The sequence below is a fragment of the Myxocyprinus asiaticus genome, chromosome 8, assembly GCF_019703515.2.
Source record: "Myxocyprinus asiaticus isolate MX2 ecotype Aquarium Trade chromosome 8, UBuf_Myxa_2, whole genome shotgun sequence".
In the NCBI taxonomy this organism is placed as follows: Eukaryota; Metazoa; Chordata; class Actinopteri; order Cypriniformes; family Catostomidae; genus Myxocyprinus; species Myxocyprinus asiaticus.
Window position 1 is genome coordinate 33489994 of NC_059351.1, and position 14798 is coordinate 33504791.

At 38.0% G+C, this 14798-nt stretch overlaps 1 pseudogene; it reads right to left on the minus strand.

Annotated features, from left to right (window-relative positions):
- The window catches only part of LOC127444757 (progesterone-induced-blocking factor 1-like), a 59594-nt pseudogene extending 44863 nt beyond the window's left edge, over positions 1–14731 (minus strand).
- Between the last annotated feature and the right edge of the window lie 67 nt (positions 14732–14798).

The following is a 14798-nucleotide window of genomic DNA, read 5'->3' on the forward strand; positions in this document are numbered from 1 at the left end:
TTGCAGTTCCGAATATCGGGGAACGGAATGCATTTATGGTTGGAGATATCAAGAGGAATATCCCACATCCAAACTGAATGGAACGCAGCATAACCGTGTACCCTGACGAAACAAAAATGTATTGCAAGCAACATTTAAATCGCAAATATTATTAGATAGATTTTTCCAGGTATTATAGACCTCCTTGGTAGATTCATATGAAAAATTATGATTTTTTAATGTCTGTTCGGGAGACGCTCATTTCACAAAACAGTCATGCTGCAGTTAAAATTAGGCTTGCTTGAGTATTAAGTGTCATTTCAAGTTCTGGCTTTCGTGCATGGACGTGTTTTAAAAATGTCAATTGGTATTACTAGATAGCTGCGACATAATGTATGATGCCCAAAGGCATAGGGTGTCTTATTCATTGTGAAACTGTGTTTTCTTAATGGCATGAATCACACTGAAGGCCTAGACCTTTAATGCACAGCCCACCACTGTTGTACACAAATATCAAAGTAACAGCTAAACACCACTACACCCACTTTTACTTACAGTGACAATATAAGGTCATGTCAGTCATCAGTTCATTCAAAGACTACTTGATTAGGTCTTGGAGGAATCCAGTCAAGCTTGAAATGTAAGGCTCAAAAAACAAACACAAGTTCTAAAGGAAGGTCATTTTCAGTGATCTAAAAAGTACATGCAAAGACTAGAAAAGTGTGTGCCACATCTAATGTGCTATGTGCTTATTAACATAAACATATGTTTATTTTATTACATTTTTTATTGCAGTAACTTTTTCAATGCTCAAATACTTTCTCCTATTTGAGCTTAATATGTAAGACAACTAAGTAAGACATACAGTTGATGTCTTCGAAACCTGTATAGATTTACAACTTTATGAATATTGTACAGTATGATTTAAGCACAGTAAGCTGTCACGCTTATTTCTACTGAACAATGACACAGTTGTGAAAAATTTCTGCAAATGCATTTACTCAGTACTTTTCAAACACTGAATGAATGGTAGAGAAAAGATCAGGACAGCCAGAGATTATGATGTATACTGTATGCTCTTGGGGTGTTTAAGAACTCACTGCTCCAGGAGTTGATCATATTTGGCTTGGGCATCTCTTTCTGCATTCAAAGCTTTGTCTTTTCCAATGACAGCATTATCTCGGGTTTCAAAAAGATTTCTGTTAGAATAGCAAACACATACACATTTGGGTTTGTATTTTGCTAAAACAATACTGTACATTATGCAGCACAGGTTTAGGTTACTGCATTACAGAAGTCCTGGTGGAAGTGTCATTTGCAGTCTTGTTATTTGACACTAAGAATGCAGATTATGAATGGTCATTCTTTGTTATTATTACGTATAACAAACTGGGTTTTATTTCAGTATTTCATTGTCATTTGATTCTGAGTAATATCAGAGACTACTTAGCAGAGACAGGCCACTTCTATTAAAATGAATGGGAGAAATTGGAATGCCCAACGGTCAATGGATGATCAATGTAGAAAGGAAGTCCCGCCTTACAGGTAAAAGAGCCAATCACCTTTTAGATACAGACATCACCTGTCAATCAACTCAAGAATGTGCATGCCCATTAGCTAAACAAGCCGGGAAAATTGCGTTTTTCAGTGTAATCTGAGGTAAAGAAGCACAATTAATGGTACCTTTGTTGTATGATTTTACTGCTGATTTAAAATATATTCTTTGATCGTAATCTTGACCAACCGTTTTTGAGATTTCAGTGTTCCGCCATTCAAGTAGATAGGAGCTGCACTGTCACTACTGGAAATACCCTCCAAGGAGTGTTCTAAAGATGGCCGACAGTGGACTGACTTGCTAGAAAGACTTTGGTAGTATACTTTACTAATTTAAATCAAAATAACTGCATTGATTTAAATGTTCTTAAAGGAATATTCCAGGTTCAAAACAAGTTAAGTTCAAGAATCAGCAATTAATTTTGACTCGTCCCTCATTTTCTTGAAAAAATAAAAATAAAAATAAAAATCGAGGTTACAGTGAGGCACATACGATGGAAGTGAATGTGGCCAATTTTTGGAGAGTTTAAAAGCAGAAATGTGAAGCTTATAATTGTATAAAAGTATACATTAATTCTTTGTTAAAACTGGTGTGTTATTTGAGCTGTGAAGTTGTTTAACGGCACTTTTCATACCACTGTCTCCTTAAGATGATTCGCTTATGTTTTCCTCTTTTGTAAGTTGCTTTGGATAAAAGCGTCTGCCAAATGAATAAATGTAAATGTAAATTATCATTTTTACAGTCATTTTAGGTTTTGCTTACATTAAATCATGGCAACGATGTTGTAATATGGTATATAACTTTACACAGAAAATGTTAGTAAGCACTTTTATCACATTAAAATCATGTTAACACACATATCGTTTATGTCTTGTGGCTATAATTCTGAAACTGTAAGTACGTTCATGGACTGGCCTCATTGAGTTCTATCGTAAGTGCCTCACTTGTAACCCGGATTTTTGCTTTTTATTTTTTTTTTTTTTTTTTTTAAAGAAAATGAGGAGCAAGTCCAAATTAATTTTTTGTGGTAATCAGTATTATGCCACAAGTACTATTGACTGAGCTTAAATTGTATTAAAACCGAAACATTACTTTAGTTTCTGTAGCTGGATGACAATTTTAAAATAAAGAAAATAAAGTATTGGACAAGCAGTAACAAGTCTCTGTTTTCAAGGATGGAAAGAATTTGATCATCCCCCACTTTAATTGGTCAGATGAAGGCATGAACTCACCTGTACTCTCTCATACATCTCTTTAGATGCCCTCTGCAGGCTTTCAATCTCATGACTGGTTTTAAGGCGCATGCGCTACAGTTCATCACACAGTTTGTTTTCATACTCTGTCTTATAGTGATCTCTGGTGGAGGGATGCATTTGTTACATAGTGTTACACTGTAATGATTTCAAGATTTAAGAGTTTTATTAGATCTTGGATATCTATTGGAAATACAAGTATACTGAGGTTCTCGTATGGTTACATAATCCTAGTTTAACGTCCCATAAATGCTAGATTTACGAGATCAAAGACGTTTGACATTGTTCATCTGTGACCATCATATTATTAAAGGCCAATGACATATTATCCACAAAAATGGACAACTGAGAAAAGCTTGATTTGCATTTCCAGAGGAAATACCAGTGCTTGCAAGACAGAAAAAGAATAGTGTTTTCACTATTTCACTAAGTGTTCAGTAAGCTTATGTTTTTAGGTATTGGCTCAACCTCTTTACCATTATTGGCCATACAGCCATGCGCTGACAAAACCCATTAACTACAAACTACAGCTACAATTCAAAATTGAGTCATGTCATAAATCAGGGCTCTTAGACTATGATCTGTCTTTTGACAGACAGTACTGGCTCAACTATGCTCCGATTTAGAGAAATGGATTGTGAAAATTTTAGTAACAGTTTCAGTGTTGGTGTAGTTACTGCTGCAGGCCAGTTTAGATGATTAAATGGATGCAAGGAGAAGGTCAATCACAATTCAGTATGCAAAGGAATGTACGAAAGAAGACTAATTGGAAATCATATGCAAATATTATGATGACATCCTTGTTAATGTTGAACATTACATCAAATATAAGTCAATGGATTTGGATTTTCACATTTTCATCTAAAATTTCTTAGTTTAAAAAATAAAAATAAACAAATAAATAAAAATAGGTAGCACACCTAAGGCATCTACAAAATAAAGTCTGAATGGAGTATGTATGTTAAGGGGTTTGGACAGGCTCTGTATTTATCATACACACACCTAAATGCCACATATTTTTCATAGGCATCTTCTCTGGCCTTTTTGGTATCCTCAAGCTGGGTCTGCAATCTGTCCAGACGGTTTTCTTGATGAGCACAACACACATTATGCTCCATGTTCTGCCTGTTTAGATATTCCTTATCCTTCTGCATCAATGTTACTGACTGCTGAAGAGTGGCTACCTGAATATGAAGAGAAGAGTGTGGAAAGAAAGATGAAGCAAGTAAAAGAGAAAATTTGTGACAGACAGATTTATAGGCTGATTTTCATCCTATAGTTGACATATGTGCTCGCTTGACCAAATAACAAATGCGTGCTTGTTCCAAAATCTACTAGCAGACAACTTGCTCTCCAGATACTGTCAATTGAAAAACAGTCGAGCAATAGACAAAATAGAGTGCCAGGAAACACAAGTCCCTAAGATCTTGAGTAATGGTTGACCGATATGGGTCTGTCAGTGGCAAATGGTAACTGTACATTCATTGATCTTGTAAAAGATTGTTGTTTTTTTTTTTATTTTTTTTTTTTTTTGGCCTTGCAAACTTTGGGAATTGTGATTGGCCAATGAAAATTGTCAGGGAAAGTAAAAACTAAAATAATGGCCCAACTGGGCCAGTAGAAAAAAACCTTACTATGGAGTCCTGTTATATATAATACAAATTTGTTGAAGCATCAGAAATGCACTTCTAAATAAGGGGGCTTAATTCAATTTAATTCAGAGTCAGTGATCCACAAGATGTCTGTAAATAAAATCCATTTATTTTTGGCAAAAGAACACTGCACACTACACCAGGGGTTTTCAAACTGGGTTCAGGGGGCAAGGGGGTGATAGTAGGTCCACAGAACAATTTAGAGAAATGTTTTCCAAAATGTATAATATTAAACATGTAAAAACTTATCTGCAAATGTATTGTTAATTTCTAGTTCCTTGCAACATATATATGTTCATAAATAGGTATGAACATATACATATGTATTTGTACACGTTGTATGTATATATTATCTTTCTAGGGATTTTTTCATCAACACTGTTGTTCTTAGCTTGCTCACTGGCTGAATGGATATATTCCTGTAAAGCTGCTTTGGAACAATAATTACTGCAAAAAATTCTAGACAAATATTAATACATAAATACTGTATAATATAATATGAAAAAAAAAAACACACTAATAATCACATTTTATTTTCTTATTTATACTCTGCAGGTGCTTGTCTGTGTACACAACCAAACTTATTTTCTTATTTATTAATTTAGTAAAAAATAAAAATAAAATATTAAGTACTTTAATTACTTGCCACATGACATTTTAATAATCTGTTTTGGCTTCAGCACAACAACAACAAAAAAATCATCTTAATCTTAAGGTTGATTTATACTTCTGTGATTTAGGCTCTGCGTAGTGGCCAACAAGTTGGTTTGCATTTATAGTTCTGTGTTAGTGAGTCTGTGTCGTTCTGTGTGTACACAGCCAAAATTCTAACTGTATGTTTCATAATTAAACAAAAACAATGCACGCATGTCATTTCTGGATTCAAAGTATGTATTAAGTTATTGTAGCATCAAAAATGAGTTCAAAGTATGTGAACATGTTGAAATGTAGGTACATATTTTTTATTATACATGTTGCCAAAGGCGTGGTGGGAGGTTGAGCAAGACTGGATAACAGTATCAGTGAGATTTCATATATTTCATTGCATTTATGCAGTATATATAAATACAGTTTTCGCTTTCAGTATATCTGTCATTTATGTTAATAAAGATCGCATCCTGTTTCGGAGAGCTTTGTCATGCTTGTGGGCAGGGCTCTGACAAACTGAAGAGAGCCCTTGTGGTGGTGAAGCATACTAGTGAACTTTCAGTGAATACTAGTGAACGTTCTCCCTTTTTTCCTTTTATTTGTACAAAAGCAAAAAAGTGATTGTTAACAATGAAACAGTAATTTGACAATAAATTACGATTAAACTGTGTTATTGTATCAGTGCTGTTGTTTAATAATAAATAGTGTAGTGTAATATTACAGTTTATATGAATAAAAAATAAAAATAAAAAAATTCCAGAAAAATTGTGTGCTTTACTAATGTGTAAGCTCATTCTTTGAAATGATAATAATTTACAACAACAACAAAAAAGTTAGAACTTTAGTGTTCTCCTGTTTCGTCATGATCATTGACACCTTGGATATTGAAAATCTCATGAAGACATTTATTAGCAACACCCCTGAGCGCAAGGCCACATTGGGGTCTTCAAGTAACAGGTAGGGCATTTCTTAATAGCTTAACATTTTGGCATATGGGTTCATTTTAATAGCTATTTTGTCTGAACAATTATATTGTGTTTTACGGTTAATCTCACTTCACACTGACACGACAACAGTTTTGAATGTGGTAGAATGTAACTAATGCATTGGCTGGCTTATTCAATGAAAACGTTGCATTGCGTTTTGTGTAATCCCCAAGGAGACAAGTGGTTCTCTAATGCCCTCCATGCGATTGCATAATCGTCCGCCTAAACTGCAGCACCCTTTGCAAAAAATTTGTTCCCGCACCTATGCATGTTGCCTGTATTACAGGCAAAAAATAAATGAGGGAATTACAGTATGCTTGCTCGTGTCGCTTAAATAATAATACATAAATATTTTGGCATAGTTTTGACATTCTGTGCTGAAAAACGTCAAATGAATTAGTAACTACTCACCTGAATAACACAAAATGTGTCATTTTATAGACTTTACAATGAATATAGGCATTATAACAAACTCTTACCATCTGCTTTTTAATTTATGCAATATGATTATTTACTAAACACATACAGTCAAATATATGGTAAAATCATTGTGCTGATCGGAAAGATCTTGAGTAGAATAAAAAACATATTCCTTCACTCATATATCCATTAATATGAAGTAAAGACCCAGAGAAAAAAGCTTTTAAAGTTTTAAGCAATAAACAAATATCGTTTGCTGTGTTTCGCTTGTAACTTCATGCATAAAAAAACAAAAAACAGCAGATGCTCCAGATTGAGACAACTGTTTTAATGATCACAAGTCCAAAATACAATGTGATCCATAGATATTAAAATAATCTTGGATATTAATCTTGGATAAAATGTGATGCTCCCTCAGACATCCATGTTATCATCCTGGGGGGTGGTCTTTGGTTAAAGTGGACCAATCACTGCTGCTGTGGTCTGCGTCAACGCAACGTGCAGTTACATTTTTGAATAGGTGCACATCAGGCTACGCTGTAGTTTCGGCGCAAAAGTAGAAATCAGCCTTAAAGCTAGGGTGTGCAATCTTTTCCAGAAACATTTTTGTTATACTGGTTCAAAGTCTCTTCACATCCTGATAGCAATCAATAATTTAAGTGGTCTAAATGTAAAAAATAAAAAAAAATAAAAAATAATAATATATATCTATCTTCTGTGGAAGGGACAGGACTAAAAAATGATCGACCAATCATTGCATTCGGTCCGAATGGAATGACAGGATGTCCTTCCTGTCTGTCAATCTATATTTGCAGGAAGGCGAACCGCAGCTACCTTATGTTCCTCCTGAACCACCAGTAAAAGGAAACAAGAAAAGAAAGACCGTGTTAGAAACTTCAACAACGAAAAAATGTCTGGATCAAGAGTGTGCTAAAAACAGAATTAACTCTGCTCTGTGTGTGTGTGTGTTCATGTGTGATAGAGGAGGTGTGGCTTTGGAGACACCTCTGAAGCGAGGGCAGGCTCTATGCTTTCAAAGCTAGCTTGCGAACTGCTAGCCTCTCTGGATTACACACCCTAGCTTTAAGTCTTAATATCACTATTTTTCCTCAGAGAGTATCGGTTTGCATAAAAATGTATATTGTAACAGCCTTTATATTTTAGGAAGGGAAACAATCACATTTGGTGGTCTATGGAATTAAGAAATTTGAAAACCGCTGCACTATACTGCGGCTGAGAAATTATTTCACTCCTCTGGCCCATTTCCTTCCCCATTCACATAAATAATACAAACAAATTCATAACCATAGCTCCATTTTTTTGTAATATAAAAAACAAAACAAAAAACAGATGGTAGCTCAGCGAGTATTGACGCTGACTACCACCCCTGGAGTCACGAGTTCGAATCCAGGGTGTGCTGAGTGACTCCAGCCAGGTCTCCTAAGCAATCAAATTGGCCCGGTTGCTTGGGAGGGTAAAGTCACATGGTGTAACCTCCTCGTGGTCACTATAATGTGTGGTTCTCGCTTTCAGTGGGGCTCATGGCGAGTTGTGCGTGGATGCCGCAGAGAATAGCGTAGGCCTCCACACGTGCTACGTCTCCGCAGTAACGTGCTCAACATGCCACGTGATGAGATGCGCGGATTGACGGTCTCAGACGTGGAGGCAACTAATAATTCATCCTCCGCCACCCGGATTGAGGCGAGTCACTACGCCACTACGAGGACTTAGAGCGCATTGGGAATTGAGCATTCCAAATTGGAGAGAAAAGGGGAGTAAAAAAAAAAAAGAATTCTCATCACTTTTCAAAATGCTTTATTCAAAATAAACAAAAATGTATTTGACCGATATATTGACTAATCTGAGTTCAGTCCATCTTACCTTATTAGTTAGGTGATTCCTCTCTTTAGTCATGGCAGTGTGTGTGAGGTCCAGCATCTCTAATTTCATACCCATTTCTCTCCCTGAAGACTCAATGGAACTGCTATTATTTTTATATACAGTATCTATAAAATATAGATAAATATAGATCCATCCATCAATCTACAATATCCATCTGTCTAATCTATCTATCCGTCCATCCATCCATTCATCTTTCTACACCCACACACACGCGTGCACAATCACAGCTTTAAAGGATTAAACATTAGCAGATTTTATTAAACTTAGATACACATGAAAGCAAGGTCTATACTATTTAAATAGGTGAGCTGACGTAGCAATTAAATGGGGTCAATGTGGGTCTCCCACTTCAGGTCCTGTGAGATGGTAGTGCCCAGGAACCTGAATGACTCCACTGCTGCCAAAGTGCTGTTTAGAATGGTGAGGGGGGACAGTGTTGGGGGGTTCCTCCTAAAGTCCACAATCATTTCCACCGTTTTGAGCGTGTTCAGCTCAAGGTTGTTTTGACTGCACCAGACAGCCAGCTGTTTAACTTCCCTTCTGTATGCAGACTCATCGTCATCTCGGATGAGGCCGATGACAGTATGCAGTCGTTGGTGTAGAGGGAGAAGAGTAGTGAGGAGAGCACACATCCCTGGGGGGCACCAGTGCTGATTGTACAGGTGCTGGAAGTGAATTTCCCCTGTCTCACAAGCTGCTGCCTGTCTGTCAGAAAGCTGTTAATCCACTGACAGATAGACGTGGGAACAGAGAGTTGGAGTAATTTAGTCCGGAGAATAGCCAGGATGATGGTGTTGAAAGCCGAACTGAAGTCCACAAAAAGGATCCTTGCATATGTCCCTGGTCTATCCAGATGTTGCAGGATATGATGCAATCCCGTGTTGACTGCATCATCCACAGACCTGTTTGCTCGATAAGCAAATTGAAGGGGATCTAGAAAGGGTCCAGTGATGTCCTTTAGGTGGGCCAACACCAGTCTCTCAAATAACTTCATGACCACAGACGTTAGGGTGACAGGTCTGATTAAGTCCTGTGATTTTTGGTTTCTTTGGGATGGGGATGATTGTGGAATGTTTGAAGCAGCATGGGACTTCACACTGCTCCAGTGATCTATTGAAGATCTGTGTGAAGATGAGGGCCAGCTGGTTAGCACAGGAACTAAGGGGGCTTTCACACTGGGCACATTTGTTGCGGTCCGATTCCGAGTGCGATTGTTCCCGGTTCCCCCCCGCAGCTCTGGTCTGGTTTCACACTCACTTGATTTTATCGAACCCCAGTCCATTTGATCACAAACACGCATGGAGAACACAATGCAACTCATCATACTTTTTGTTTTTTTGTTATTTTGGTGCCATTATGCACAGCAGAGTGAACGACAACTGTTTACACTGCACGCTTACTCACGCTCGTGTCCAAAGTGAAGTTATCGCCACTGTCATCTCCTATTATACCCTATATTTAAAACTTATAATAGTATATATATATATATATATATATATATATATATATATATATATATATATAGTATTTATAAGGTGTATAGATAGATAGATAGATGTCATCATCGGCTAAAACGCATGCGCAGGTTACTTTACTTCCTGAACAAGTGCGCACCCAAGTCCGAGTTGCTTTCACATTCATGCGAATCACGCTACAGTTCCATTGCAACCGAACCCAGACCACCTCCTACAGGTAGTCTCAGGTTCGGTACCGCGGTGCACTCCCCGGTCCGCATGACAGCTTTCACATTACCAATTTTTAATGTGAACCATGCTGTGTTTCGAACTAAACTGCCAGTGTGAAAGCACCCTAAGACATACAGGTGAAACGCCATCTGGACCCTGTGCTTTCCTTATCCTTTGTTTTCGAATGTTGCGGCTCACATCATCTTCACAGATCTTAAGTGCAGGTTGAGTAGCAGGAGGGGGGAGGAGGGGGGCTGCAGGAGGTGTTGGTGTTTGTGTGAAGTGAAGGTCAGAGTGGGTGTGGGGTGTGAGATTGGGCCTTTCAAATCTGCAGTAGAACACATTCAGGTCGTCAGCCAGTTGTTGATCCACCACAGGGTTGGGGGTAGGAGTCCTGTAATTCGTAAGTTGTTTCATGCCACTCCACACTGATGCAGGGTCGTTAGCTGAAAACTTGTTTTTCAGCTTCTCAGAGTATCTTCTTTTAGCCATTCTGATTCACTTATTCAGTGCGTTCCTGGCCTGATTGTACAAGACTTTATCCCCAACTCTGTAAGCATCCTCTTTGGCCTGACGAAGCTGCCTGAGTTCCACTGTAAACCATGGTTTGTCATTGTTAAATGTTAAATATATCCTAGTAGGAATGCATATATCCTCACAGAAACTGATAAATGATGTAACAGTATCTGTGAGCTCGTCCAGGTCTGTGGCTGCAGCCTCAGAAACACTCCAATCAGTGCAGTCAAAGCAGGCTTGTAGTTCCAGCTTTGCTTCGTTGGTCCATCTCTTTACAGTCCTTACTACAGGCTTAGCAGATTTTAATTTCTGTCTGTAGGTTGGAAGAAGGTGAACTAGACAGTGATAAGATAGTCCCAAAGCTGCTCTAGGAACAGAGTGATATGCATCCTTTATTGTTGTGTATATTTCTGTCTCTGGTTGGGCATGTAATGTGCTGTTTGTATGTGGGCAGTTCACGTGTGAGGTTTGCTTTGTTAAAATCCCCAAGAATAATAATAACTGAGTCCGGGTATTGTTGTTCTGTGTCTGTGATTTGATCAGCCAGCTGTTGCAGCGCGCCATTCAAACACTCGTTTGGCGCGATATACTCACTCAACAGAATAAACGAGGAAAACTCACGCGGCGAGTAGAACGGCTTATAGTTAATAAAGAGCGCTTCCAAATTAGGATAGCACATCTTCTTTAACGCTGTTACATCTGTACACCAACTTTCATTGATGTAAAAGCATGTTCCACCGCCTATCGTTTTACCGTTAACTCCGCGATGTGATCCGCTCTGAACAGCTGAAAGCCCGGCAGATGTAACGCGCTGTCCAGAATGGTTTCACTCAGCCAGGTTTCTGTGAAGTACAAGGCAGCAGAGGTTGAAAAGTCCTTGTTTGTGCGGGTGAGGAGAAGTAGTTCATCCGTTTTGTTAGGGAGAGAGTGGAGATTCGCTAGATGAACGCTCGGCAGCGTTGGTCGAAAGCCCCGCCAATGGAGTTTGACCAGCGTGCCTGCTCGTCTCCCTCGCCTGCATCTCACAGCACGTTTAAACAACACAGCCGACTTCGTTGCCATAACACCTTAATGCCGAAATCATTTTTTTTTTGTAGTAATCACCATTATGCCACAAATACTGTCGATTGTGTTCAACTTGTACTGAACCAGAATATTCCTTTAACTGAATTTGTTTCTCATTATCTAAAGGCTTATGCTTAAATGCTTGAAATTAGTTTTATACATAAACATAAACTGCGCCTACTTATTTCTTTAAAAAATATATAATTTAATGGAAGAGTTGGAATGGGTTGTGAAGGAAAAGCAGCCAAAGTGAGCAGCATATATGGGAATTATTTCAACACAATTATAAAGCATCCCAGGTCAATATCTCATAAATGTGGTTGAGAGAACGCCCAGAGTGTGCAGAGCTTTAATCTAAAGGTGGCTCAATTTAAAGAGTTTTAATTTGTTTAACATTTTTGTTACTGCATAAAAGTACTTACCTTTTTGTAATTTCATAGTTTTGTTGACTTAACTATTATACTAAAATGCAGTTTATATTAAGAATACAGAATGAGTAGGCGTGTCCAAATGTTTAACTGGTAGTACAGGTGTTCTTTAGAATTTCCTGGGCTTCCTGCCCACTAGTTAAGGTAGGACTTTTACTATAAGGAACCCAAAGCATTAATGAGTATATCTGACTAAACCTCAAATTCCAAATTAAGCTTCATTCAGTGCTCAACACCACATATTCAGGGATGGAGAGTTTGTCCTCAGGGAGTTCCTTCAGCTCGGCGTACTTCTCCTCAGACAACTCCAGGTCCCTCAGACTCCTGCGGAGGTCTCCTGCTTGTTCACACAGCTGATGGTTTGTCTCTTCCAGCTGTTTCTGTCTGAGCATAATGGTGTCCATCTCCTGTTTCCTCAGGGCTTGCTACTTCCTGTATAACTGACACAATCAGAAGCCAAATTTAAAGAGATTTATACAGCAAGTGATGATCCTGCATCTAATGTACTAGCTCAACATGACAGTGGTCTTTAACCACAGCCTAATCAAGGCCAAATTTTTCAGTTACCGATGGCAATGTAGAAATGACCAATTCAGAGTCAGTCCAAACTGTCCAACAAGTGTTCATCTCAACATGTTAGCCCCCATGAGGCATGTAGAATAAAACTGCTTTTAATTGGCCACTGATATGACTGGAGTCTTCAACTCATGTGAGTGTACATAAGTTTAACATATTTGCCATAAATACTATTCATATATTCATGTGTAGAGCTTTTTAAAGAGAGGAAATTTACTGAGAGCACCTTTGTCCAATTTGTTGCATCACAGTTTGGAATGCTCTAATGTTCTTTTGTCTTTCTATTTGTATGACAACAGACCTGTTTTCATCCTGCTGCAGTTTGAGCTGGCTGTCCAGGCGCAGAGCTAGCACCTGTTTATGATGGAGAGCATCGTTCAGCCTTTCTTCCAGCTCTTCTATCTATACTTGAATGTGCAAAACAATCATTTTAACAACCACAGATAATCAAGAAGTACTTTTTATACTTATATACTTAAATACTTTTCAATTGTTGGTACTTTTTTAATATAATTGAGCAAAATTGCAAAGACACTTTTACTATCTATGTCATGGGTTTTCAAGCTTTTTGATGCCAAGGACCCCCAAATATCATGATCCGTATGCAAGGGATCCCCTTTCCTTTATATTTTAATGCATAAAAACCCATTTACAATATATTATGCATCATTAAGACAACATGTTGTTTGCTAAATGAAATAATTGGATTTTATATGATCGTTTTACTAAAGCTGAAAGCATTTCTTCTATTAGTCATATTAACTGAAAGATTTTCAGTTAAATTCATAAAAATTTTTTAGTTAAATTCAGGCTTATTTGTCTAGCACTTTTCACAATAAATTTTGTTCCAAATTGGTTAACAGAGAATATTGCTTTACAAACCCCAATGAGCAAGCTACAGTTGACAAAGGCAAGAAGAAATTCCTAGAAAGATACAAAAGTACAAACTATGTATTTATTGCTAAGAAATAGAGATGAACACTTAAAATAATAATAATAATAACATTCACAAAGCTAAATGCAGATTTGTTTTTATTTCTTACTATTAAAAACTAGGGCTGTCAATAGACAAAAATAATCACAATCTTAATTTCCAACCAATCTTAAAGCAGAATTAAACAGTATACACTCAACAAGCACTTTATTAGGTACACATGTACACCTACTTATTCATGCTATTATATAATCAGCCAATCGAAATGCCTTGTTGATGAGAGAGGTCAACAGAGAATGGCCAGATTGGTTCGAGTTGACAGAAAGGCTACGGTAACTCAGATAACCACTCTCTACGATTATAGTGAGCAGAACTGCATCTCAGAATGTACAACATGTTGAACCTTGAGGCGGATGGGCTACAACAGCAGAAGACAATGTCGGGCACTTTATTAGGGCCACAGTGTTCCTAATAAAGTGCTCCGTGAGTGTAAATGTTACCTTTTTGCTTTTCCCCATTTCAAACTTTTTACCCCTGAAATTTTCCACTTATCCCCTTGCACCCCCCTGTGGCCTCCCATGGGACCCCAGTTTGAAAACCCCTGCTCTATGCAATAAATCACCCCTTGCCTTAGTCAAGTGGTCCACTTTGAGGTTGTCTATGGGCAGATTTTTCTGTGACAGCTCTATCTTCAGTTTTTAAAGGTTGTGGAGGAGCCCTTTTCTTTCCAGGAGCTCTTTTGTGAACTTCTGTGCGCCATCTTTCTCATCCGAGGACGAGATGTCCTCTGTGGGTTCTGTCGTCTTCAGACTTAAGTCCTCAGACTCGATGGAGCTGGAGATGTTTGCTGTGGGGTCCTTCTGCTTCTTGGGTGGCATCTTGACAGATATACATGACAAAGCTCCAGTAAAACTTTATCATGTGGGACCATCACCTAATGCAGAACAGAAGGCATCTTCTCAGCACTTTTACTTAATCATGGTTCCGTTCCTGAATTAATATTCAGATTTAAATAGACGCACGAAGCTGGTCCAATATTACTGAAAGTAGTACATCAGTAGGTCAAGCGTCAGGACAACACCTCTTTATCTCACCAACTGTTGTTTTTAAGCGTCCCGCCGCCCATGGAAACAACAACAACGGCTGACAACAAGTGAAGTGAAGTTTGCGTTAAAGAGCGTCTCCTCTAGACAACGGTT